This window comes from Anolis sagrei, chromosome 3 (genome assembly GCF_037176765.1).
Source record: "Anolis sagrei isolate rAnoSag1 chromosome 3, rAnoSag1.mat, whole genome shotgun sequence".
Lineage (NCBI taxonomy): Eukaryota > Metazoa > Chordata > Lepidosauria > Squamata > Dactyloidae > Anolis > Anolis sagrei.
The window spans coordinates 68,343,472-68,370,580 of record NC_090023.1 but is presented as its reverse complement, the minus strand read 5'-3'; the positions used below and the strand labels follow the sequence as shown (position 1 = coordinate 68,370,580).

At 39.1% G+C, this 27,109-nt stretch overlaps 1 protein-coding gene across 4 annotated transcripts in view; it reads left to right on the top strand.

Moving 5' to 3' along the window:
- GRIK1 (glutamate ionotropic receptor kainate type subunit 1) overlaps window positions 1-27,109 on the top strand; it is a 206,250-nt gene that overhangs the window by 73,151 nt on the left and 105,990 nt on the right. The gene's annotated exons all lie outside the window — the stretch shown is intronic.

The following is a 27,109-nucleotide window of genomic DNA, read 5'->3' as shown; positions in this document are numbered from 1 at the left end:
GGAGGAAAGAAGTTTGTCCCAAGTACTGAGCTTGCTTAACCCAGAAGACTTGAATTTTCCTGTTTCAGGAACTAAGAAATCTTACAACTCACATTGTATGAAGAGGTGCTTAAAGGCTGATCTCCAGATTCATTTGGAAGTATGCTGTTTTCCTTTCTTGAGAATACAAGCAAAGGCATGCTTTGTAAATGGCATGTCGTTGTGAAAAATAACACTTCAACTAAAACTTAAAACTTAAACTAAATCTCTTTCAGATAAATTGCCTTTGTTTAAATAATAAAAAAACAACCCCAAAGCAAGTGGCCATACATTAGAATACAAAAGTGCCAAAAATGAGAAAGCGAAATTGGAATTCAACATTCCAGTAATGTAATAGTTCAGCTGGTTACACACCATACTCAGTCACTTGCGGCTAGACTTTTCTTGGAAAGGCAGTGCATGACTTTAAAAGATATAAATCTCTTTGATGTTTTCTCACTCAGCATTCTCAGAAATACGTGTTTATCATGTGTTTCCAGGAATGTGTAATAAATTAATTAAGTAATTGAGTTAAGTATATCTTTAACAAACTTAGTCAATGGTGAAAAGTACTGAGTAGCAAAAATGGAAGACACATGGGGAAGGGAGACTGCCAAGCAATTTTTTCAGAATAAGAAAGGAGCATCTTGCCGCTAAGCATATCAGACAAAAAGGAGCAATTAGAAGCAATAAATTAGTTCCATGTTTGACTATGTCACTGATGTATATATGAAGTGGATTTTGGATTTGATTTATTTGTCTGCAGGGTGATGTAGAATGATGCAATAGATGAGAAATTAAATTATAGCACACCTCTGCCAACATCAAGCACTTTTGGACAGACAATTGCCAACGCTCAGATTTATCCACTGGTTGGCTACTGAGTTTTCCTTGGTAGCCAGTGGATAGATTTGGGCAGTCTTGAAAATTTTCTAAAATGCTTGATTTCAGAGAATTTGATTTTACTATCCCGTCAAACGAATCATCCAAGGATGACAGGACAATAAAACATTTGTTTGGCTCTGTGAGATGAAAGTCTCTCTCCTCCAATTGCAAAAACAAACTCTGCAATATCTGCAAATGGTCTTTCAGACTTTCATTCTTCTCCAGTCTCTTCCTGTAAAGTCGCCTTGCCAGTACAGCCACTGTTGCTGCTGAACTAGAAGCATGTACTTCTCTGAGTCTCACCCAAATTGCGTTGGGAGTTGGCAGACTGCTTATATGAACCAATTGTTCATCGTCAACTCCTAACATCAGAGTAGACCTTGCTCTTTCCAGAGCTCTCAGCTGCTCTGCTGTAGCTGGCTGCTGCACTGGGTTCTCTGTACATTCCCATAAGGATTCTCTCCTCAAATAACTTTCCATTCTGACTTTCCAAATGGAATAGTTATTGCCATTTAACCTGGCCATAGGGAAAGCAAAATTCATTCCAGTATCCATCTTCTTGCTTTGCCAACAAAACACTCAATGCAAAACCAAAAATGTCTTCAAAACTGGAACTGGAAAAAAATAATAATATCCAACTGGGCAATCTGGTCAGACTGGGCAAGCTGGGCAAGCTGGGCAAGCTGGGCAGATTGGGCCCATAACCTGTTGCGGTTTGTTAGTTTATATGGAAGCTACCCAGCAGCCTTCATAGCTCCAGATCCCAAATTGAATTACACAGAGAATAAAGGAAAAAATGTCTTTACTCTGGAGTAGTTAATACATGTAGCTTTATAAAGAAAAATACAGCAGCATTGAAAAACACATTGTCCATCGCAGGAGAAAGGAAACTTACAACGCAATGTATTAATCTGCTTCTTTCCAGCAATCTTTGTGGAGTAGTTCCATCTCTGATCACTCCATCTCACCTACTACTTGCATCAAGAAAACCTTCACCTGATATACATTCACCTTAACTTGATTGCTACATTGTCCATGTGTTCTTCCTCAACACACATATAAGCAAGAGATGATTCTTGTCAAGACTTACAAAATCATATACTGTAACACTATTAACCCCACCCCACTCCAATGTCCAGGTAACCCCCTCCCCCACCCCTCTTCTCTTACCCCTCTTTTTTATTGTAAATGTGAACATCTAATAAAAATATATGAAAAAAGGAACCTAATCTGAAGTCTAGCACTTTAAAAAAACCCCAAGACAATGGCATTTTCCTCAAGAGAGCTAGTTTTGTGCTTTATAGAGTAATCCTATAATTCCCTGTTGCATTTCTGAGTCCTTAGGTGTGAGAGCTTTGAATCCGTCTCCAGTTTTCTGTAGGCAAAACATCTCAGGCACAAATTGCTCCTAATGTACTTTGAGCTGGCAGCATGTCTTGTGATGTGTAATTAGATAGTGAGTGGTTATGTGGTGTAAAATATGTTCAAATCCCTTTCTCATAAATTGCATCCCTGATTATTTGAAAGCACAAAATTGGAGGTTGCAAGGAACTTAATTCTGGCAGACGTTTCAAATAAGTGCGGAGGTCATTTTCCAAATACAACGTGTTTGAAGCAAATATGGAAGATGTAGTGAGTGGCAGCCGGCTTTCCAATCCATTTTAAATAAACAGTTTAATTACCATCTTATATAAGTTTAAATATAGTCCCCAAGTGGAAAAAAGAATAAAGGAGTCTGCATTGCACCACAGATACTATGTAAGAATTGGGATTTTATTTCCATGGAAGTGGGTAGGTTATTTGCTGTTTTAAAATCTACATGATTTACCATATAATAACATCTACAGCTTGTGCATATGTATGTGCGCATAAAGACAGTTGCACTCTTTATTTATTTGTTTGTTTGTTTGTTTGTTTAGTATATTTATATACTGCCTTTCTCACCCCTGGGAGGACTCAAGGCGGTTTACAACATATTAATGGCAAGAATTCAATGTCAGCATCCATATAATAAAATAAAATCACAATAACAGAACACTGAAATATAACTATAAATTAAAATAATTAAAACGATTACACATAGGCATCTACAACATGTAAACACTAAGACAAAGCATTAAAAAATCATAATATAAATATTAAGATCACAAATCTTGTCAAGAAGTCATAGCAGTTGGTCACTTTGTTGAAGGTATTGTGTGCCTTCAAGTTGTTTTTGACTTGTGGTGACTATTCCTTGAGCATGATATACTGTGAGTTAAATTTCTATCCCAGGCTACCTCTAGTCACCTCAAGGTATCATATTTTCCCCTTCACTGTCATAGTTTACAACCTGTGCAGTAGATCAGGCTGAACAAGAGAGAAAGTCTCAGAATTACCCCGTCACTTTCATAACTCAATGTAGACCTTCACTAAGACCAACTTTCTAATCACAACTACACTGAACTGTCTTTTGTTTCTTCTTCATAAGCTGACCTTGGATCCCACGCATTCTGTAATGTTATAAGATTTCCTTTAATGGTTGTCTGTGTGTATTTGTGTTTATAACCATGACTTACCTTCCCATGGCCTTGGTTCACGTTTACACCTGGGTGGCTCCTGCAGTCCAGGACTATTAGGAGAGACAAAGCAGCATCTAAGAACTGAGCACAGGCATGTCTGTGGAAAATAGCACCCAAGGTACTGCATTTTGTACATACCTGAAGGGAGGCTGAGCAAGAAGAAAGACAAAAGTGAGCTTTTTTAAGGCATTGGTGAATCTTTTTTGGACATGAAAGACAAAGGCCAGGTTGGTCCATAAAGTTACTAATAATATATTTATTAGGGCTACCCAGTTTTCAGATTTTCAGTTTCTAAGATTTCTTCATTAGGCGCTTGATGGTGGCTTCCTGCCTGGGGGCTGTGAACCTGAATACTGAAAAAAGATAAAGGGTAAAGGTTTTCCCCTGACATTAAGTCCAATCATGTCCAACTCTAAGGGTTAGTGCTCATCTCTATTTCTAAACCAAAGAGCCGGTGTTGTCCATAGACACCTCCAAGGTCCTGTGGCCAGCATGACTGCATGGAGCACCGTTACCTTTCTGTCGGAGCGGTACCTACTGATTGACTCACGTTAGCATGTTTTCGAACTGTTAGGTTGGCCGAAGCTGGGGCTAACAACGGAATCTCACGTCACTCCATGGATTCAAACCTGCGACCTTTCAGCCAGCAAGTTCAGCAGCTTAGTGGTTTAACCCACTCTGCCACCAGGGGCTCCCTGTATTCTGAATTCTGAAGCAACCATCAAAAGTACCAAATCTAGGTTGGGGATAGTGTTCAGCACTTTGGAGATCTCCTTTAAAGTTCAGACTAAAACCAGGAGGACACAGGTCTTCCCACAGAGGTCAGCAGTCTCTGATAATACTTCTTGCACATGTTGCTGGATGCACATGGGAGCATTGTGAGTTTGGGTGTGATCCTTTCTGCATTTTTGTTGCTTTTAGAAGCAACACCTATACTTTTATTCCCTGTCCCTATTTTTGACACACTTATGAATCACAAAAGCCAGCTACTGTAATCTGTAATGATCATGTTCCACTGCAAAGTCTTCATTTTGGTACAGGCTCAGCCATAGGAATGCTGTGTTGCATCTTTGGGAGTGGAGAAAAAAATCTGCTGGCAACTGTACATGATTCTAGACTACTATGCAAAATATGCCGCTTTTCTTGACAGGAAGCATACAGAGGGAAGCACTTGATTAAACAGATTAGTCTCTGTAAAGGTTTTGCACAATGAATTGTAATGTCTACAGAATACAGAAAGCCCTGCATTTTTTTCACTCTCAGCAAAAGGAAAAAGCTCTTAGCATTTATCAGGAATATCATCTGTGCTATGGAGACAGTCACCATTATAGCTAGCATTCATAGCTGCTGCTGTACCAAATTTTCAAAGTACAATGGTTGTGAATTGTGTGAAGTCAAAGCAGCTACTTTGAATTTCTTTAATCTGATTTCCATTCTGGATTCAGCACAGTGAACTGTAACTGAGAGGAAGACATTTGATCCTTGTGTGTGTTACATTGAACCTGTTCATTAGTAAGCATAACTAGATTCACGCAATTTTCATTAATAGTCAACATCAAAAAAATACACAGAGTTAAATCTTATGAATACAGTGTTATAATTCATATTTTTGTGTGTGTGTGTGTGTCAGGAGTTACTTGAGAAACAGCAAGTCGCTTCTGGTGTGAGTGAATTGGCCGTCTGCAAGGACGTTGCCCAGGGGATGCCCAGATGTTTTGATGTTTTACTATCCTTGTGGGAGGCCTCTCTCGTGTCCCCGCAAGGGGAGCCAGAGCTGACAGAGGGAGCTCATCTGCGCTCTCCCCAGATTCAAACCTCCGACCTGTCAGTCTTCAGTCCTACCAGCCCAAGGGTTTAATCCATTGTGCCACCAGGGGCTCCTATAATTATTTTTTATCAGAAGTTGCTATTTCCTCTGATAGAGCCATCCCTCATAGACCCATTTCCTGGTGCAGTGGGAAACTGTAGGTGTGGAAGTTGTGCATCGTGAATGCCCATCTCTCCAGAGTTTGAATTACAGGCACACTCAAAAGTATTTGACTTCTCAATTCTATATGGGTGATGCTATTCCTATATGCTTTGTGTGTTCCTATATGTCCCTAAACCTTCTTACTTGCTCAGGGAGAGTCACTCTTATTTGTTTGAAGAAACAAGCATCTTTTAACCTCCCAAGCTCTCTTCTTGCTGATACGATTTATTTCTGCCAAGAAGTTCTATCTCCTAATGGGATCATTATTTTCGTTTACCCAAAGGTTATGTAAGAAAAATCAAGATATATTATTTAGGCAATCTGTTTGGTTTTGCTCAGAATCAACCTATTTGCATTCCCTACGTTTAAGCCATTTTCCCAGTCATAATTGACTTTTCTCAGAAATGTGCTTTAATAAATGTGGATTGTATTTCAAACATACCTATTGTATGTGTGGAAAAAAATCTTGGAGTCCTCAGGGACAACAACTTAAACATGAGCCAACAATGTGATGCAGCAACAAAAAATGCCAATGGAATCTTGGCCTGCATAAATAGGAGTCTAGTGTCTAGAGCCAGGGAAGTCATACTACTCTGCTATTCTGCCTTGATCAGACTACCTATGGATTATTGTGTCCAATTCTGGGCAACACAGTTGAACGGAGATGTTGACAAGCTGGAATGTGTCCCGAGGAGGGCGACTAAAATGATCATGGGCCTGGAGAACAAGCCCTATAAGAAGTGGCTTAAAGTGCTGGGCAGGTTTAGCCTTCAGAAGAGAAGGCTAAGAGGAGGAGACATGATGACCATGTATAAATATGTGAGTCATAGGGACGAGGGAGCAAGCTTGTTTTCTGCTGCCCTTGAGACTAGGACGTGGAACAATGGCTTCAAAGTACAGGAAAGGAGATTCCACCTGCACATTAGGAAGAACTTCCTATCTGTGATTGCTGCTCAGCAGTGGAACTCTCTACCCTGGAGTGTGGTGGCAGCTCCTTCTTTGGAGGCTCTTAGACAGAGGCTGGATGGCCATCTGTTGGGAGTGCTTTAAAATGCGATTTTCCTGCTTCTTGGCAGGGGGTTGGACTGGATGGCCCACGAGGTCTCTTCCAACTATATGATTCTATAAATTAAGCCTATATTCACTTTTCAATGACCAATTATAAATTAAAGCATACTAAATGCTAATACATAGGTGAGGGAAAGCATAAATAGATGCCATCATTAGCAAAAATGTGCTGACATATTGAGAAGCTTGTCATATAAAGGCAACCTGCTGAAATTTCCTTCCCTGCACAGCTTTTTAAACACACAGGATCCCTGTCCGCATTTGCATTTCGCTACCATAAATTAAAGAAGATCAAGATAAGGACAGAAAGTTTAATAGAAATGTTAACTGAAAGGACACAGCACCTGTTCTGTTTGGCTATACCAAAAAGAAAGCTGCACATCTTTTTGTGTGCAGTCATGTAAATGCTTCCAAGTGTTGGCCAGTGGCTTAATTACTTTTATTAAACTGTTGCGAGCTTATAAAATAAGCAAAAGAAAAGAAAAAAATGTTAAGAGCTAAAAGTGTTCACTCAGAAACATCCCACTATCAATTAGGCTTACCTTTAAGCCAGGTAAATATAACCGAACAATATTGCAATTCTAGACACTGATTACTGTGAATTTAGAAGAGAACTTAATTAGATAGATCACCAACAATTTTGTGCGAAATGATTGAGAGTGAGTGGGCTGTGTGCCAAGTATTATCCACTACATTTTATTTACTCTTAACAGGTTTTTAAAAAAAGTAATAGGTAACTTATAATAATACTGATAAGATGAAGATAATACTTCTAAAATTGAACTTTAGTAGAGAAAATAATAGCTGCGGCTCGGCAAGAGTCAAATGGAATGCACTATAAGGATAATCTCTGGCTAAATGTTAAGCTGTAGGGGAAAACATAAGCTTCTATCAACGGTTGCAAATAATTTGATCCCTGGGCCTTAAGTGCCTTAAATTAAATCCTTCTCAGCAGGATCCAATCTAAATCGTTACAGGCATGTCACGTACAGCTCGATAATCACTGTAAATATCTTCTTTGGTGCGTTTGATTTATGGACAATAAGTACAGTGGATGGTAGCTCTTAATTGCCCATGTTATTGGGCCCATAATTATGCATGTGGGGAAAAATTGTGTTAATAGCATTACCAAAGTCCCTTATTATTATTATATTTATTTATACCCTGCTTTATGTCTCCCGAAGGGGACTCAAAGCAGCTTAACATGAAAGCATTAGTACACAATATAAAATATGCAAATATACAAACATTACAACAGAATTCAATATCAACAGTATTAAAATTTACAGTTAAAAACCATTTAAATATATTCAATGCATATTTAAAGTTAAAACCACAGTCTCCCCTCAATTGATCTTAACCTTGTCTATCATAATGGACTGATTCATCCCATTATGACTGCTACAGCTCTTCCTTAGCCCAGTGCCTTCTCACCCAATGACTAGAATACGTATTTATATGTCAAGATATTTTGGGAGGGATGGGAGCTTTTTTATTTGGGTTATACTGAAATTTTGCCAGTTTGACAAGCTTGTCGGGAATGCAAATCAGTAATGTTGTAACAGCTGTTAAGCTTATTATCTGTTCTGGAAGAGAAGGCATGACATCAGTACTGCAGTGTCGGAACTCGAATTGTATTCCCTGCCATGCAAGCACAATTAAAGTTGTTGGCTTTGAGCAATGTAGTGCTTGCTGCTCTACATGCCCAACAGAGTACCTTATCTACTACAAGGACATTTCTACTGATACTTTTTTGATCATTATGTTCATGTGCCAAGCTCAGGCAGCATAAATGGGCTGCCAGAGCAACAAAACTCTGGAAACTGCTTTATTAGTAACTGGAAGGTTTTGGGACAGGGTAAGGAAAACTTGAGTGTGAAGGGTGAAAAGTGGAAGAATATGGAGTGATTGGGCTTGAGGTTGTGAAGGAGATCACAGGCACTGTAGCTCTTGCACTTCTCTGAGGATATACACACTAACCCAGAGGTACGGTAAGAATTGAGAAGTCTTCATTACTTTCACTTACTTAGGGATAGAGGGAATCACAAAAGTGCTTCCAGACGTCAGATCAGGGACTGGGTTTAGATCTACCAGAAACAGCCATGCTGTCTACAAGTAAGTAAGTAACTTAATTTTTATAGGGTTGTTGTAGGGTTTTTTCGGGTTGTATGGCCATGTTCTAGAAGCATTCTCTCTTGATGTTTCACCTGCATCTATGGCAGGCATCCTCAGAGGTTGTGAGGTTTGAGGTCTTTATTTTTATATCCCGCCTCCATCTCCCCGAAGGGACTTAGCGCAGCTTACAAAAGGACAAGCCTGAAAAATACAGATTTTTTTAAAAAACAATAAAATTAAATTAAAAACAACACATCAGGTAAAAACATATTACAATTACAAAGCAAACATCTTTTTTTGTTTTTATGTATGATACAATAAAAATATCCAAAAAAACACAAAGCAAACATCATGAAAACAATATCATGACTGAACGATAATAGATTCTGAGTTCAGAGGACTCAAGAGTTTATGAAGTGGTTCCTAAATAGAGCCGAGGGAAAGTGCAAGATTCCATAAGGCTGGGCTGGGAGGGTAATGTCCTTACAATGTGGAGTAGTAGTCCAACACACCTGGAGGTTACCAGAAATGGATAATATATAGGCACATTAAATTAACTTTGGGGTCCCCGGTGGTGCAGTGAGTTAAACCGCTGAGCTGCTGAAAGGTCACTGGTTCAAATCTGGGGAGTGGGGTGAGCTCCCTTTGTTAGCACTAGCTTCTGCCAACCTAGCAGTTCGAAAACATGCAAATGTGAGTAGATCAATAAAGTACCGCTCTGACGGGAAGGTAATGGTGTTCCGTGCAGTCATACCGGCCACATGACCTTGGAGGTGTCTACGGACAATGCCAGCTCTTTGGCTTAGAAATGGAGATGAGCACCAACCCCCAGAGTCGGGCATGACTGGAGTTCATGTCAGGGGAATACCTTTATCTTTATCTAAAATTAACTTTATGGCGCTGTTTCAAGATTGTGTTGGGTTATTTATTTCAGTCTACCATAGCATGATCCTGTCAACACTGTAACATGCATATGCTTATGAAATTTTAGCTATAATCATTTGTTTCATCCAAAAAAAAATCCCCCTGTATGACCATTGCATACAACACAGAAACCTCACATTCTGTAACAATGAGAAACAAACATTGATATTAACATCAACAGCTTTCTTTTCTCTTCCTGCATTTGTTTCAACATCTTTTGCCTGGTGAAGAAGCCAGCAGAGCTTCAAAAACTCGGATGAAGTATGTTGTGCATTTTGGTTGCTGTATGGACAACACAGACTACCCCAGAATATTTTTAAAAATGTGTATACTTTATAAAGTTGGCATTAAAGTTTTCTTTTAAATTTCTCAAAATATCCAGTTCTGGTGAATGCATTTATACTGAAGTTATAAGACTGTGATGGGTTGTGAGCCATACTTTATGTCCTGTAGTCATTAGAAGCTATTACATTTATTTCTTTGTGGTAGAATAGTTTTAGAGATATTTAAAATTATGTTTCTCTCAGTGAAACACTGCAGCATCACAATATAGTCACTATTAATCATTTTCATTTATTTTTGAAAGCTTATTTTGCTTCAACCTTGCAAAAGCAGTTGTAGAATCTGTTGCTGATGTATGGAAATGAACTCAGTTTTGTTCAACAAACAATCCCTCCAATATTGAAGTTCCCACTCATTTTCAGAACTGATATTACCCATTTTATGGAAAATACATCTGTGCATGTTGAATCCCAAGTTCATTACATTATACATTGCCTGGTCCACAAACTCCCCAAACTACAGTTTGATGAGGTACTATTTAAGTACATTGGGGACCAATTACAGCCAAACCAGTTCAGACCAAAGTACTCTTGTGTTAAATGATACATTGACTTAAATGTGCAGTGAGAGGTAAAGTAGGAATGATTTGGTGGGCTGTGATGGTTACAAACATAAGAAGACTCTAACAATTGCATTTTTGTGAGAGCAATTTTAAAAGTGAATGAAATTAGAAGACATGATATGGAACAGATGTCACTTTTTTGGAGTAATTGCCTGACACAGTTTTGTGTTGTTGCCATTTGTTTTGTTTTGCTTTTGTTGAGTGGGTGAAAAAAAATCAAGAGTTACAAATGCCTTTCCTCCAATTTGTATTTCCACTTGTAGTGTAATAAATTAGCATTGTGCTATTTAACTGAGAATATGCCTCTCATTTATATGTTATGACCCTTTTTTGTGAGGTAATAAATGTATCACTGCTTTGTGCAGTGGTTCTCAACCTGTGAGTCTCCAGATATTTTGGCCTTCAACTCCCTGAAATCCTAACAGCTGGGATTTCTGGAAGTTGTAGGTCAAAACACCTGGGGACCCATAGGTTGAGAACCACTGCCTTTGTGGAGTATCTCTTCCCCTTATTTGCATCATGGCCACATGATGAATATTGCCCTCACTACCTCTGAGGATGCTTGCCATAGATGCAGGCGAAACGTCAGGAGAAATGCCTCTAGAACATGGCTCTATAGCCCGAAAAAACCCACAAGAACCTTTAAATACAAATGTTGACAATTTGTATTGAAACACATATTAAAAGGCCATTCTATCAATTGATTTGCCATTTTCACCATCCATGGGCCCTGCAGAACTCGTCTCCAGCAATCAAATGAGTTGATTTTTTCCTTTCAGCTTTCTTCAACTTCTGGCTACTGCCCCCAGACAATTTGTCATATTGGCCTTCTATCGCATGGTCTCAGGGTTCCTTGTTATCTTCCCATCAGTCTCTTTGCTTGTTCTTACCAAGGTGTTATTTCATCTATACACCATCTTCTACATTTTGTACACTTATCTGTGTGATGCAGTGAAACCTCAAGAACAATAATTCTGTATTGACCCAACAAAGTCAAAGATCTAAAGTTGTTCATGGTAGGCTTAGAGCGAGATATGTTTTTTTCCTCTACAGAGAGCATGAAGTGGCATTGCAAGCATTTTCAAACTCCATTCTGCAAGCATGAATGTTATCTATATATATAAATTTGTTAGGGGCATCCAACGAGAAAACAAAACTCAAAAACCCCCCAATGAAACTTAACCAAAATTCCCATGCCCATAACACAACCCACAAGGTACAAACATATCTACTCAAAATGAAAAACAACACAACAACACACTCACAAAACGGCAAAACAACAAAACTCAAAAATCCCCCAACGAAACTTAACCAAAATTCCCATGCGCATAACACAACCCACAAGGTACAAACATATCTACTCAAAATGAAAAACAACACAACAACACACTCACAAAACGGCAAAACAACAAAACTCAAAAATCCCCCAACGAAACTTAACCAAAATTCCCATGCCCATAACACAACCCACAAGGTACAAACATATCTACTCAAAATGAAAAACAACACAACAACACACTCACAAAACGGCAAAAGGATAAAACTCTAAAAAAAACAACGAAACTTAACCAAAATTCCCATGCTCATAACACAACCCACAAGGTACAAACATATTACTCAAAATGAAAAACAACACAACAACACACTCAAAACGGCAAAAAAAAAACTCAAAAAACCCCAACGAAACTTAACCAAAATTCCCATGCCCATAACACAACCCACAAGGTACAAACGTATCTACTCAAAATGAAAAACAACACAACAACACACTCACAAAACGGCAAAACAACTGAGCATGTGCATTGGCGCCCAGCCGCAAGTTCCCTGGCGCGCGCACATGCCCTTCCGGCCAACGTTCCCTCTGCGGAAACCATGCCCACTCCAAGCCCTGCCACGCCGCTTCCCACACACACACACACCCCTGCCGCACACACACATGCAACCCCACTCCCCCGCCGCCGCACACACACACGCAACCCTACACTCCATCACTTCCCCCGCTGCCGCACGCACACACGCAACCCCACTCCCCCTGCCGCCGCACACACACACGCAACCCCATGCTCCATCACTCCCCCCGCCGCCGCACGCACACACGCAACCCCACTCCCCCCGCCGCCGCACACACACACACAACCCCACGCTCCATCACTCCCCCCCGCCACCGCACACACACACGCAAACCCACGCTCCATCACTCCCCCCGCCGCCGCATGCACACACGCAACCCCACTCCCCCCGCCGCTGCACACACACACACAACCCCACGCTCCATCACTCCCCCCCGCCACCGCACACACACACGCAAACCCACGCTCCATCACTCCCCCCACCGCTGCACACACACACACAACCCCACGCTCCATCACTCCCCCACCCCAATCTTACCTCCTTTTACTTCACACCCCCTCCAAACCCTACCCCGCCCCTTCCCGCCCTGTCAAAATCTAGGAAAGACAGGAAGGAAGGAAAGAAGGAAGAAAGAGAAAGGGAGGTAAAGAAAAAGGGGGAAGGAAGGAAAGTTAGAGAAAGAAGGAAGAGGAAAAGGAAAGAAAAGGAAAGATGGAAGGAAAGAAAAGAGAGACAGCAGAAAAGAAAGAAAAAGGGGGAAGGAAGGAAAGAGATAGAGAAAGAAGAGGAGAAGGAAAGATAGGAAGGAAGGAAGGAGGGAAAGAAGGAGAGAAAGAGGGAAGATTGGCCACAGCAACACGTGGCGGGTAAAGTTTGTTATTTCTATTACTATTATTATTATGCTATTGTTCCTATGATACCCTGGAGGAATGGGAGAGGTGTCAGGTCCCAGAGGCAATGCATTGCATTATTGTTATTGTTATAATGGTGGTAAAATAAAAGGAAATAAAAAGTGAAAGAAGGAAGCAAACAGGGAGGGAAGAAAGGCAAAGGAAGAAAGGGGGAGGGAATTAAGGAAAGAGAGAAGGATGAAACCAAGTAGTGAAAGAAAGAAAGAGGTAGAGATGGAAGAAAGGAGAGAAAGGGGGAGGAAAAGGGGGAAGGAATAGGTAGGGACCTCTCTTTCATAATAGTCCAGATATCTACCTCAACTTTGATAAGTTTTACTATAGGCCACAGCAACGCGTGGCAGGGCACAGCTAGTCATTTATAAAAGTAAAGATATGAACATTTTTTCTTGATATCTCTCCCAACTCTTTATCACCAACTCTCCCCAAATCTTAATCAGTGAAAAGAGTAGGATTTTAAAAAAGCATGGTGGTACAAGGTAATGATATTCTTAGCAACTGAATCAAAAGTGTAAAAAGAACCAGTATCCCCTAGGAGGTTTCCTTCCATCCTCTCCATTAAAGCATAATTTACTTTATAAATACTGTTTACAAAATATGCTATTAGTTGGGAATAAGGTCACTTCATTACAACAATTCACTTTTTTTTGCCTATGGAAAATTCCTTCCCTTCCCCAAATGCAAAACAACATCATGAAAAAAGAGGGTGGGTAATAATGGTAGCTCCCCCCTCCCTTTGTGGAATTCATTTCTTGTGATCTCTAAACTTCCTTGAGCAATTTTTATGGCAGAAAAATGGGGTATAAATAATTAAATAAGTAGTCCATATACTACTGGCCCCGAAAAATAGCAGGGGGGGGGGGGGTTGTTGTTTTTTTTTTGTTTTTTGTTTTTTTTTTGCTGTGGCCTGCCAAGTATAAGAAAAGGTAAAGCTTTCCCCTGACATTAAGTCTAGTTGTGTCCGGGGGTGGTGCTCATTTCCATTTCTAGCCAAAGAGCCAGAGTTGTCCATAGACACTTACAAAGTCATGTGGCCAGCATGATTGAATGGAGCGCCGTTAACTTCCTGCCAAGGCGGTACCTATTGATCTACTCACATTTGCTTGTTTTTGAACTGCTAGGTTGGCAGAAGCTGGGCCTAACAGCAGGAGCTCAACCCGCTGCCTGGATTCAAACCGCCAACCTTTCAATCAGGAAGTTCAGCATCTCAGCAGTTTAACACACTGCACCACCAGGGCCCCCAAGTATAAATGTATTAAAATCTTTTGAAACCCCCCTAAAATGAATTGATTAAATCTTCTCCCCTTTCTCCCCTCCCTGTGCTTTTGAGCCACCCAAGACTTTCTCTTCTCTTCTCTTTTACTCTCTAACGTCCTTCTTTCTTTTATAAAAAAGCTCAAATCATTTATTCAATGACATAAATATTTTAATTATGTCAGATCTCAAACAATCTAATTGCTAATCATTTATTTGTGTTTTTCAGTCTGATGTTTTTCATGACTTTCAATTGCTTTGTTCCTAACAGTTTTATTATGAACTATTTGTGAGATCTTGTTCTAGAAGGCAAGAGAAAAAAATTACATAAATAAATAACATATAAGACAGACAACAATTTTTGCCTTTAAAGTTCAAACCTGGATCTTACTGTGCTTTTTAAAAAAAATCTGCATAAAAGTAGAAAAAGAGTACAAACATTTCATAGTTAATCGCAAAGCTGTTCAAAACCCCTAGGTGGATCATTCCCCAGAGTTTAGTAGAAGAGGAGATTATTATATCTTGATCAATAAAATGTCATTGCAATTAACAGAATTACTTCACAAGGAAATTAGCAGGAAGGCAAAAATTATGTGTAACTCAAAAGGCTTTGTTTCCCTCGTATATTCTCTCTTTCTCTTTCTTTTTATTTTATAAAAAATCAAATGGCTCTTATAAACCTGTGATATGCGAAAAGGCTATGATCTGAACTAATCCTTGTTTTTCCTGGATAAGCTCAGATTTCTGCAGCTAGAGTAAAAACCTTATGTTTGTAAGCGCCTTATAGATAACTAATGGGCACTCAATTTTTTCCCCTCAAACACAACTTTTGATGAAAAAGTCAGTAATGTGTGTTCTTTACAAAGATTGTATAAGTAAAAGAGAGAGAGAGAAAGGACAAGATAGGGAGCAAATGCAAACCTTTGCATACCTTGGCTTCAAAATGTATATTTGAATTAATAAAATTTACAAGGCTTTCCCTGAAGGATCACCTTGCATCCATCAACATAAGGTGACAAACCAACTAAACCTATTTTGAAGTTTGACATGTCATGTATGTTTCACAAAGATGTAGAGACACAATAAACAAATCCTTATGTATGAGAATTGAATGAAAAGTAATGCTTCCATCTCCGTAACTCCTCAACAGATGACAGTACTGGTATGCGGCTGGTACTGGCTTGTTCAGTAGACTCTCCTCTACAGTTCCATTTTGGCGGGAAGCCTTGGCATTGGACGGTTGTGTTGTGAAAGTGTGAAGTAAGGAACCCTGTGCAGATGGTCGGTCAATGCAACTTAAGCAACGTGTTGTCATTGAATTCTTGACAGCAGAAGGTGTCACCCCAAAGGAGATTCATCAGAAAATGCAAGCTGTTTATGGTAATTGTGTTGATGTGAGTACTGTACATCGTTGGGCAAGAAAGTTTAAAGATGTTGAGGTGGGAACATCTGACTTGCATGACAAAGAGTTGGACATCCTATGACAGCAACCACTGAGTTTCACAAGCAAAAGGTTGACAGATTGATTCAGGACGATCGTCATATTACTCAGAGAGAAATTTCAAGCATAATAGGCATTTCACAAGAATGTGTGGGTCACATTATTGCTTTGCTTGGCTATTGGAAGATCTGTGCACGATGGGTACCCAGGATGCTGACGCCTGAAATGAAAATGCACAGACTTGAAACTTCAGAGACTGGATCTCACCACCATATGACATCCTTCATACAGTCCAGATTTAGCACTGTCTGACTTCCATCTGCTTTCGATAATGAATGAAGATCTGTGGGGACATCATTATGTTTCTGATGAAGACGTTGAGAAAAATGTGAGATGCTGGTTGAGGAAACAGAGTGCCGACTTCTTCCGTGACGGCTTCAGAAAACTTGTTCATCATTGGCAGAAATGTATCCAATTGTCTGGTGATTATGTGGAAAAGTGGATAGTGGAAGTGAATAGTGGTAGTTAATATATATGAGTGTTTCCAATCTGAAGATCACTGTTTTGTTTCCCATATTTGTTGACAGATTTTAATTAGAACTAGAGGAAATTCTATCACTGAAACTTGAAGCAGCTCGACTGATGTGCTATCTGTTGCTGGTGATTTATATCTCCCAAGTAGCTTCCACTTCACTTTCTAAACTTTAGGTTTATCTTCAAATGGTTCTTCCTTGAATGAATCTGTCATCCTCTTTTATATGGTTCTTCAGTTTATTGTTAGTATCGACTTTTTATTTTTTCATCAAGTAATTTGTACTTCTCCTGGTTGCATAGCATTCCTACTCTTGGTTTAAATTTGCCTTTGATTTCTGACGCCTTATAGAAGTGGTCTCTTGTTCTTTCTTTTTCTTGACATGTTGCTGCATTGGTTATTATAATGGTTCTTCTTGTTCCTGAACACAAATTGCTGAAAAGTTGCATTTAGGGTTCTGACTATTTCTGTCAACGTTTTACCTCTCATCTGTCTTTAAGTTTGAAAATTTTCATCTGTCATCCATTGAGGCTTCTCTTTCTTTTTGGCTGCAGGTAGTGTCATTTTTCGTCCCTCCCTATTTCCTGGGCTTCAGTCCAGAATTCTTCTTCCTCCTAGTCAATTAAGCTTACTCTATTTTTATTTTTAAATATATATTTTAATTATCTTTAAATTCTACATGAATGTTCTTTCAGTTACATTTTCGTATAATTGTTGATTCAGTGCTTTTCTTTACTCGTAATTGTTTATATTAGCAGTTCATGGTCTGTGCCACATTCTACTCCTAAACTTGCTTTTGCCCAGTACTCAGCATGAAAAAGTTAACAAATTTTGGGGGGTGGGGTGGGGACTGCTAGGAGCTGTGGAAGGAACAAAATGTGGGAATGGGAGCTGCATGTACTCACAAGATACACTTTACCAACACTGCAGTGGTGCACTGTCATTTTATTCGAATTAAAGGCAGATCCATTGTACAGATACAAAATATCAACATTGTGCAAGGCATGCAAATCTGTAATGCCCAAGGTAAATATGAAATGCACAATCATCTCGCAAAGTCACAATGCACTGTGCATAACCTCAATGCACAACATTGGATAATGTGCAACCCCACTTCTTCATGCTATCGGAATACATTAATGTGTTGTGGCAGAACATTCACCCTGCATACATAGCGTGACTTACCCAAGTGTACACTACTAACAGAATGTCAACAAACATGTTAATTTTGAATTCCTTGACCACAGTTTATATAACATTACAATCCACTGCAGTTCAATAAGGCAAATTCACCACCACCACCACCACAACAGTAACAACAACAATAATAATGTATTAGTTATTGTCAGTCTCCAAGCTAATAGTTCATTTTCTGCAAAAAAAATTATATTATATTTAATGTGATTAATATCAGAAAATCCACTCTTTTTTCCCCCGTGTTTCACTGCCAAAATTTCACTCACAAAACGGTATAGATACGAAACAATTTTTTGCCTCCCAAAGTAATCTCGTAATGTTCCAGTCAGGTTGCTTCTGTGCAAAACTAAGTAAAGGAAGTCAATTATCCTTCAAAGAGACTCTCATTATGGAGAAATCTAGGAACATGAATTATGTCAATAGAGCCACTGGGAAATATTTTCAGGCCTGAACGCTTAATTGAAAAAGACTGCACTGGGAGCCATTCCATATCATAATGAGGACAGGATTTTTTTTATCGACCCTCTCTATGCACATGCACATTTATGGATTTGATTTGATATGTGGTATCCCCAAAGTATGTACACCCTTAACAGTTTATAATTATGGATTTTTTTTACATGTTCTAGCCAAATATATATATAGGATTAAATATTACAATAATAGAGAAGTCTTGAAAAATTACAAGAGAAACTTTAAGTAAGGTTTGCAACTCTGTGCTTTGACAAGGCAGTGCATTGCTGTGCCGGTATAACAACTTGAACACCTTACATAAAATTGCAATTTAAGATGGAGTTTGTAATGCTGGTCATTGTAACATTTATTATTCAATATACTGTAAATGCATTCACGTAGTCTTAAAATAGTCACCATAGCTATGTCTAGGTGTTAACACCCTGTATTTATATGCTGCCTTTCCAAAACAAGGTGCTTTTGAAGGAGGTAACAGATGATTCAACAAAATGGAGACCTTCCATGTGTAAAAGAACATTCGATCTATTAGAAGCATTCACAAATGGAAAAAGAGGAAAGTTAGAAGCAGAACTACTGCAGTGAAATATAAGTGTTGCCCTGAAGTCTAGAACGCGCAACAATGGCTTCAAACTACAAGAGGGAGATTCCATCTGAACATAAGGAAGAACTTCCTGATTGTGAGAGCTGTTCAGCAGTGGAACTCTCTGCCCTGGAGTGTGGTGGAGACTCCTTCTTTGGAAGCTTTTAAACAGAGGCTGAATGGCCATCTGTCGGGAATGCTTTGAATGCAATTTTCCTGCTTCTTAGCAGCGGGTTGGACTGCATGGCCCATGCGGTCTCTTCCAACTCTATGATTCTATGATTCTGAGTTTGTAGAAATACCCCAGTAGTCAAACTAATGGCATTAAGGGGCTGAGGATCTTAGGGCCCTTACACATTGCAATTTATCCCAGGATCTGATCCCAGATAATTTGCTTTAAACTGGAATATATGAGTCCCCACTGCCAGATAACCTGGGATAAACAGATAATCTGGGATCAGGTCCTGGGATAAAGGGGCAGCGTGGAAGGGCCTTTAGACTATACCAGCTTCTTTAGTCACCTCTTAAACACTTTTTGAAAAAGAGCTCCCAAGTATGCCCTGGTATGGCAATGTGTCTCAATTTTCAGAAAACACACATCTGTTTGAAGGGTTGTCAAAAGACTGTCATCTAAGTGTCCTCTTTTTGAAATGGAGTCCAAGTCAAGCCCAGTTTTTGACATCCTCCATTGCCCATCAATAGTATCTGAAGTCCGACTGAGCATGCACTCAAGTCTTGTCAGAATTTTCTCTACTGTGGTAAGGGACTGTGCATTGCTACAGAAATTATGGTTATTGATGAATTTGGATCTACACCTATAATTTATATAATATTTTCCAATATGTTTGGCATGGTGCCCCCCCCCCTCTTTTTTGTGCTACATAAATGGCCCGTGTACATATTTGCACCTCCAGTTGCAGCTACAGTTGGTTTGTGGCTCAGTGCTCAGTTGTCTATGGAAATGTTTTATCATTTCAGTATTGTAATATGAACAGTAGATTGGTTTGGGAAATCCAATCAAGTAAAATGTTCCATGTGTAACAACTGAAATAAAGAGCTTCACACACACGTTTGAGGAACTTTGTGTAATCTGTCATGTGGAGCTCCTCTGCGTTTCATACACTGCATATCAACTGCAAGAAAACATTTGTTCCTCCTGTCTCCTCCATCACTATTTATTTGAATTTCAGAAACTGCCTTGAATCTATGTTTTTAATTGATGTGGTCTAATTGGTTAGAAAAGATGACATATAGAACATCCTTCCTCAGAGCAAGCTTTAGAAGAGGTCACCTTCAAGGCTTTCTCAACTCCATGATTCTATCTCCTCAGTAGTCATACTAAAACACATACGTTTGAAATATTAATTTGCTCACAGGGTCAGCATTAATATCCTGTGACACTGACTCTGGCTATGATGTCCAAAGATATATCTGTATCTCGGCAGTTAATCTGACTGAAATGCATAATGTTTGTCAGATATCTCTTGTAGAGGGTGAGAATATAGTCATTTTAATATCTTTGGGTGAGGTTTTCAGTTTCTTGGAAATGATTCACAACTGCAAAAATCAAAGGTAGGATATTTTCAGTAACTTCATCACAAAACAAAAGACAACCAAATAAATGCAAAGGAGAGGTTAAAGGTGCTGAGTCAAGAAACACTTTTTACCACCATGATGTTTAATATACACTAAAATATTCTCTCCATCCCTCATGCTACCAGATAGGCTATTTTTTATTCAGACCAGCTAATTACTTGCTTCACATTTCTTAGTGTATTGTATTTCAAGATACTTTGTAAGATAAGTGGGTATTTCAAGATTATTCATAGAATATTTATAAACAGAGGGAAATAACCCTGTCAGACTGACATGAATATGTGAAGATGCTAAAAGCAATGGAGTTTTGGGTGTTCTCTAGCAGAGGAAAAAGACTGCTTTACATAGCACTTTGCTGCTTCCTGCTAGAATAGATTTATATTGAATCAATGAGAACTTGGAAAATCTATACTCATATAAATTCTATTGATTTAATCGATTCATTCTCATTGGCAAAATGAAATCAAAATGAATTAATGAAACCATGTAGCATTGATTCAGGCCATGGTCAGGCTGGTTTTGGTGTTAAGGGCCATATCAGGTGTTGACTTGAAGGCAAGTTACATATGTGTGTGCATTTGTTTCTAACAGATATTGGAAATTTTACTTTTTAGACCGTTACTCCCAGAATCTCATAGCCACCATTGTCACTGACCACACTTGGTGGAAAAATCTGTAAGCTGTAGTTCAAAAGACATTATCAGGTTTGGAGTTCTAGACTGTACTTTTGCACTTTCCAGTGGTGCTTCTCAGTAATTTTTAAACTGGAAACACTGGCTATTGAATTATTGATATGCATTATGTAATATCTGGATTCAAAGTATAGGCTCTATTACCGAGCTGTGGAATTTGGATGACAAACCATATTTACTGGCCATCAAGGAAGAGTTTGTACGTGTATCATTCACTAGCAGGACTATGAAGGAACACAGATTGTATATAACCAAGATTCCTGCTCTTCGTTTGTAGTAGTAAGAGAAATATTCTGTAACCTGCCTTGAGCCACAAGGAGAGGCGGGTAAGAAATAAAAGTATTATTATTATTATTATTATTATTATTATTATTATTATTTTGTTTGAATAAGAGAGAGGATCTATGGTCTGAAATCCAACTCCTATCTGGAATTGTCAAGAATGAGGGATAGTGAGAATTGCAGTTCAACCACAGCCAGGGGCAACACTTTGCTCATCCTTGGGGTGGAATTCGTATGGCCCTTCAAATGTTATTGAACTGCAGCTTCTGGTATTTCTCACCACTGTTTCTGACTGCTAGAGCTTTTGGGAGTTGTAGTCCAATAGCAACTGGAAGGCCACATGATTCCCATTAATGCCTTAGAATGATAAAGTCTTATCACACTAGAGAGAAAAAAATCCACTTAAAATCAGGTTTCTGCCTCCTACAGAATTCTGGGGTTTGCAGTTTAGGGAGGAGCCTTTAACCGGCCCACGAAACTACAAACCCCAGAATTCTGCAGGAGGCAGAAACTGGATTTTAAGTGGATTTTTTTCTTTAGTGTGATGAAGTATCACATGCTTCCAATGAAAACCAATTGGACCATTTTAGCCAGTCCTTTTGAGCTTTACTTTAAATGCATATTGAGTTCATTTCTTGTAGCTCTTAGTGAGTATTATGTACACTAATTATGTTTACCTAAATGCAGCATCTGATATGCAGCATTTGACATTTTATGGGCTCTCTATCAAGGTTACTGCATTAATTCTCCATTTCACAGTCAGTACGAATGCTAGGATTCACAGCTTTGTGAGATATTGAGCAAATATTGGAATAAACGAGTTATGACTGATGCATACAGAAATACAATAAATATACTAGAAATATATTTTGTTATACAAGAAAACTCATAGAATGAATTAAATATTTTACTTTCAAAGACAAAACGATGAAACAATTGAAAATGAATAATCTCATAACGAGTTTGCACATTTAGGTAATAGTGTGGAATCAAGAGCAGAGCTAAAGCACTAGAATAAAATCAGTACTTCAACTGTTTCTTTAACTTACATGTTAGAATGAACAGAGGCAATACAAGTTGTCATACAATAATGGCTGCCTTCAAATATCATGGTTTATCCTAGCAAAAACTATAAGGGCCTTCCACTCCTCTCCAGCATAGCCATCAGAAGTTAACAAGATTGAATTTTCTCGTTTTTATGAAAAGCATCTTGATATATCTTTCAAATACACCAGGCTGTGATTTACCCTACCTATAGTTTCTAAGAAGCCAGCTTCAAATTATGATTTATGAAGCTGAATTCTTCCAGGAACCAAAATTAAAACTAACCACTGGTTATGTTGTAAACACACCCACTTTATCAGAAGCTCAGTCCAAAAACAAACAGTAAGTAGAAACAGTAAACCAGTCAGAGTCCACAGTCAAAATCCAAGAAGCCAGATACAGGAGTCCTTGAAGGTCAAGTTGGAATATTCACAAGTCCAAAATCAGAAACACAAAATCGAAGCAATATCAGGAAAGCATGAGCCAATACCAAGATCTAAAGAAGCCTAAGCCAAATTCCTTTAACGTCAAACCAAAAAAGCAACAGAGACAGGACCGAGGTCAGGAACAAATGGATTTTAGAATACTGTCAAATAATGAATGTCTGCAGCATCAGAATGCTTGTGCTGATCCTCTTGGTCAGGATCTCAGCTACTATATGAGTAATGATAACCCAAGAGACCTGCAAAGCCCCACCTGCTGTAACTGTCATTCTAACATTTTGAAGCTTGCCAAGACTTTCTTACTTCACCCACTTTGCTTACACAGACTGCTATGAAGTACTTCCTTCGGCTGAAGGCTCATCTTCAGCAGTGTCTGAGGTAGGCATGACAGAGTGCTGGGAGCTGCTGGCCTCTATCTCCTCTGCTGGCCTGTCAAGAAACTATTTGTCTTTACTATCCAAACTGTCCATGACAGGTTAGAAATCAAATGATATGATTCTTTGACTAATTTAAACCAGACATGGAAACTTCTGACTTTCTTGCAGTACTACTGGAGGAAAGAAAGACAGCTAGAGTTGTTTTTCACCACATTAGGACAGATATGAATGCAGGCAATATTACCTACTTAGGTTTTTTTGTCTGGAATCTTTCCTATATATTGTCGAAGGCTTTCATGGCTGGAATCACTAAGTTCTTGTGGGTTTTTTCAGGCTATATGGCCATGTTCTAGAGGCATTTCTCCTGACGTTTCGCCTGCATCTATGGCAAGCATCCTCAGAGGTGAGGTCAATTCTGAGGATGCTTGCCATAGATGCAGGCGAAACGTCAGGAGAAATGCCTCTAGAACATGGCCATATAGCCCGAAAAAACCCACAAGAACTTAATCTGTCCTATAGTTTTGTAGGCACCAATGGCTCTTCTAGTAAGGTAAACATAAAGGTTTTCCCCTGACATGAAGTCCAGTCGTGTCCGACTCTGGGGTGTGTTGCTCATCTCAATTTCTAACCTGAAGAGCCGGCATTGTCCATAGACACCTCCAAGGTCATGTGCCCGGCATGACTGCATGGAGCGCAGTTACCTTCCCGCCGGAGCGGTATCTATTGATCTACTCACCTATGCATATTTTCGAATTGCTAGGTTGGCAGATGCTGGGGCTGACAGCGGATGCTCACGCCACTCCCTGGAATCGAACCTGCAATCTTTTGGTCAACAAGCTCAGCAGCTCAGTGCTTTAACCCACTGCACCACCAGGGGTTCCTTAATGGCTCTTCTACACTTACCTAAAACCCAGGAGGAAGTGGGGTAAAATAACCCACTTCCTTCTGTGACCCTCTTCTACATTGAAAAGGAAAATGGGTTCCCTTGGAATTAGAAAGACCAGTACTCACTAACTGCAGTGATGCAAAAGTATCTAAACACATAGAAGTTCAATGTATACATACAAATACAAATGTCAGTAAAATAGGATTGTTACGTTCACATTAAACAGAAATCATTTGATCTTTTCTCAAAAGGTGAAAAGGTGTGTGGAAATATGTATTGTAGAAGGCTTTCATGGCCGGAATCACTGAGTTGTTGTAGGTTTTTTTGGGCTATATGGCCATGTTCTAGAGAACATGGCCATATAGCCCATAAAAACCTACAACAACCCTGTGTGGAAATAGTTCTTGTGTCTTTACTACAGATGAGTAGACTCCAAATCCTTGCACAGTAAATGTCCCATTTTCTTTATTACACAAGAGTGGACTCCAACTAGACTCCAACTGGTTTTGACTCTCAGGAGTATTCATCAGGTAGTTGGGTCAATATTTAAGGCACATGGTCTATTAACAGTGCTCTTGAAAAGTGGATTCTAAAGGGAACATACATAGTGGCTGAAGGTAGTTCTACATAATTACATGGAACATATAACATTCATGACAAAGATATACAATATGCACAAAAATGATATAATAATATTCACAAGTTCTTATTACCAGCATACTCTGCAAAGGCGTTTTATTCTGTAGCGAGTATGGAACCGATTCCATACTCCTGTAAAGATCTGAACCTTATCCTAATTCAGTTTACTCCAGTTTGAAACAGATTTGCCTGAAATATCATCTGGACACCTCAGGTTAATCCTTTTTTTAGCCTGAGTTTTAGGGCTCTGTAGAAGGGGTCTGAGTTACCAATTGTACAAAACAGAACCCATCCTGTTCAGCACCTGCAATTTTGTTAAGTCTGATGTATAAAATGCAACTGTCTCTTATGATATACCACAACAGCCAGAGGTCTCCTCCAAGCCTACTTTTTAAATGGCACATCTTCTGCCAGAATGACCATTTTCAAGATGCCAAAGTGTATGTGTTTCCTATAAGCTCCTGCCAAATATCTTTTTTGCAGAATGCCTAGCTACAGAAAAAGAGCTGGATGTGCCATCACAAACCCCATGCTTTCCAGCAGTGTAGAAATTGTTGTTATGGATGGGTGAGAACTACATGACTTAAACAGTATGTTTGGGGAGTGTTGCGTCAAGAAGTTAACTGCCAAAAGATAGTGATGTGTCCATAGCTAAACTCCCTGATGCAGAATCTAAACGAAATGTGTTTCTGTAGCCCAGAAAAAGTGTCTTTCAATTCATTTGAGTCAAAATGTTGGCAGAATAGTAGAAACAGAAATTGTCTGGTTTGTGATCTGCCTGACAGTGGAGCTGTCAAATATTTTTTGATGGCTTGAGGGAACATGTAGATATAAATCTTCTAGAGATTATCAAACTTGTGATAGAGAAAAATATGATGAACACTAAAAAGCAGATCCAACTGACATTACCCAGTAGTTGGTACTATAATCCAAATTAAGTACTGTTGGAAAAAGTTAAATTCAAGTCACCCAAAGGACCAATATTTTGGTTGCTAAGTAAATACCAATATTCATTATCTGAAATAATTATGGGTTAAAGACTTATGAAGTAGCTGTAGTATATCAGGAATAAATAATAGCAAAATTATTAAAGATGTAATTAAATGCTTAAACCTAGTATTGCTTACTTAAAAAACAGCTAGATGTGTATGACATCTCAGTCCTGCTTTCTTTTAAGATTTATTAACATTGCGACTGTTGAGTTGAAATGTAAAGCAGGTTGTAACTCTCCTGTGTATTTCCATTTCCTGATTGTCAGATAATGGCTATGCTACTCTATACCGGTGACAAAATCAAGTGAGCCCTTGCAGTACATTAGGAGATTATATTTTGTTGACGGGGAAATATAAAGCATTACGTGAGTTGTAAATTTCATACGGGGAAATAAGTGACTGGAAAATTTGAAGTATTCTCTGGAGACTAGCACTAAATGAGTAAATTATACATGCAAATCAAGTACTGCAGTTAGAAGCTCCCATTTAAGGAACCAGATATGCCATTTATTATGCATTTGTCAAGACCCACATTATCAGGAATCCTTGGAATGACATTGACATAGTCTAAGGTAGGTTAGGCCAATGTTTCTAAGTGAGTTTTGACTTAGAATCATAGAATCATAGAGTTTGAAGAGACCTCATAGGCCATCCAGTCCAACCCCTTGCCAAGAAGCAGGAAAATTGCATTCAAAACACCACCGACAGATGGCCATCCAGCCTCTAAAAGCCTCCAAAGAAGGAGACTCCACCACACTCCAGGGCAGAAGGTTCCAGTCCTGAACAGCTCTCACAGTTAGGAAGTTTTTCCTAATTTTCAGGTGGAAACTCCTTTCCTGTAGTTTGAAGCCACTGTTCTGTGTGCTAGTCTCCAGGTCAGCAGAAAACAAGCTTGCTCCCTCCTCCCTATGAGTTCCCCTCACATATTTACACATGGCCATCATGTCTCCTCTCAGCCTTCTCTTCTGCAGGCTAAACATGCCCAGCTTTTTAAGCTGCTCCTCATAGGGTTTGTTCTCCAGACCCTTAATAATTTTAGTTGCCTTCCTCTGGACACATTCCAGCTTGTCAACATCTCCAGTTGCGGTGCTTAAAATTGGACTTGCAGAAGCCCCAGCTAGTTTAGCAGAGGATTGTAGAACAAATAATCTACTAAAAGGAGCAAAGGTTTCTGACCTCTGATTTGAAAAATATTACTAGTTTTGTGTATCTTGGCACATTACAGCCTTAATAACATGGCAGTCTTATGAGTGCCTCTATATTTTTGATGTTGTTTGGAAACTAATGAGCAGATCAGGAAGGCAAAAGACTACTAGTCTCATAATAGGCTGATGCCAAAACCAGCTTTCTACCAGACTGATGGAATAGAATGGTCCATCTCTCTGCACCAGTCCACTTGCATTTCAATGTTGTTTATGGAAGCCAGTCTTCAAATACTTGTTTCTTTCTCTGTATACACAGCCCTGTATTCATGGGA